Source organism: Schistocerca americana, chromosome 3, assembly GCF_021461395.2.
Source record: "Schistocerca americana isolate TAMUIC-IGC-003095 chromosome 3, iqSchAmer2.1, whole genome shotgun sequence".
NCBI lineage: Eukaryota > Metazoa > Arthropoda > Insecta > Orthoptera > Acrididae > Schistocerca > Schistocerca americana.
The window spans coordinates 733028057-733029859 of record NC_060121.1 but is presented as its reverse complement, the minus strand read 5'-3'; the positions used below and the strand labels follow the sequence as shown (position 1 = coordinate 733029859).

Genomic DNA, 1803 nt, shown 5'->3' with positions numbered 1-1803 from the left:
TCCCCTAGAACTTAGAACTGCTTAAATCTAACTAACCTAAGGACATCACGAACTTCCATGCCCGAGGCAGGATTCGAACCTGCGACCGTAACGGTCGCGTGGTTCCAGACTGTAGCGGGTAGAACCGCTCGGCCACCCCAGCCAGCTCATGCATCGCCATCTTCAGCGATACGCGTCCATGTCGAAGGAGGAGGCATCTAGAGCAAATATGTAGATGAAACTTCCTGGCAGATTAAAACTGTATGCCGGACCGAGACTCGAACTCGGGACCTTTGCCTTTCGCGGGCAAGTGCTCTACCGACTGAGCTACCCAAGCACGAGCACACGGCCTCTCAGCTTCGATTCTGCCAGTACCTTGTCTCCTACCTTCCTGCAGACCTTGCACAACTAGACTACTGGAAGAAAGGGTAATGAGGAGACGTGGCTTTGCCACAACCAGGGTGATGTTTCCAGAATGAAACGGTCACTAATGACTGAGTATTCCTACATTTCTGCGGAACCCAAATTGATCTTCTCCGATGTCGCTCATATCAGTTTTTTCTATTCTTGTGTACACAGTAATTGGTGTAAATGAATATTCCATTCATCTAAAGCATACCCCGCAGGCCACCGTACGGTGTATGGTGGAGGGTACCCTATACCGTTGCTAGTTATTCCCTTTCCTGTTCCATTCGCAAGCAGAGTGAGCGAATTACGACTGTCTATACGGCTCCGCACGAGCCCTAATTTCTCTCATATTATATTGGTGGTCATTACGCGGTCTTTACGCGGTTCCCTAAATTTCCGCAATAGTATCTCCCGAAAAGAGTGTCCCCTTCCCTCCATGGATTCCCATTTGAGTTCACAAAGCATTTCCGTAATACCTGCGTGTTGATCGAATCTACGGGTAACAAATCTAGTAGGCCGTTTCTGAATTGCTTCGAGGCCTTCCTTTAACGCGGCATGATGGGGATCCCAGACATTCGAGCAGCACTCAACAATGGGTCGCACTATCGTTCTATAAGCTGGCCCTTTATAGATGAGCTATATTTCACCAAAATTTTCCAATAAAACGAAGTCAATGACTCGCCTTTCCTACTACCAACCTGACATGGTCATTCCATTTCATATCGTTTTGCAACTATTCGCCTACATATTTAATCGATGTGACTACGTAAAGCAAAACATTAATAATGCTGTATTCGAACATTACAGGATTGTTTTTCCTGCTCGCCGCATTTACTCTCATTTTCCTACATTTAGAGCAAGTGCCATTCATAACATCGATGAGCAGTTCTGTCTACCTCACTCTGCAACCTACAGTCATTCAATGACGACACCTTTCCGTAAACAACAGTGTCATCAGCAAATGACCGTAAACTGCTGTTCATCATTCGTCAGATCATTATGTATATGGAGAATAAGAGCGGTCTTATCACCCTCCCGTGGGGCACTCTTGGCGATATCCTTGTCTCCGATGAATATTCACCGTCGAGGACAACACACTGGATTCTATTACTTAAAAACGAGCCACTAACATGTCTGGGAACCTAATCCGTACGCCCAGACTTTCGTCAATAGTTTGCAGTGAGGCACGGTAGGAATGATGTTTTTATAATGAATGGATTTGGTTCTATTGGACTTTGGGAAATATGACATGCCGGTCTCCTCTAGACCCACAAAGGCGTCAAAATCGATGACCAACGGGGCGACCCTTCCGCAACTGTTACGCAACTGTCAACAGACGCCCGCCGCTCAATACTTAACCAGCGAGCAAAATAGTTACCTCGTTCCTTCGATTTGCGTGAATCCCTAAATTTTGCA

General features: G+C 46.3%; 1 non-coding gene across 1 annotated transcript; it reads right to left on the bottom strand.

Annotated features, from left to right (window-relative positions):
- Positions 1-242: 242 nt before the first annotated feature.
- On the bottom strand, positions 243-317 carry Trnas-cga. The gene has a single exon. It is a non-coding gene; the product is annotated as a tRNA-Ser (tRNA).
- Between the last annotated feature and the right edge of the window lie 1486 nt (positions 318-1803).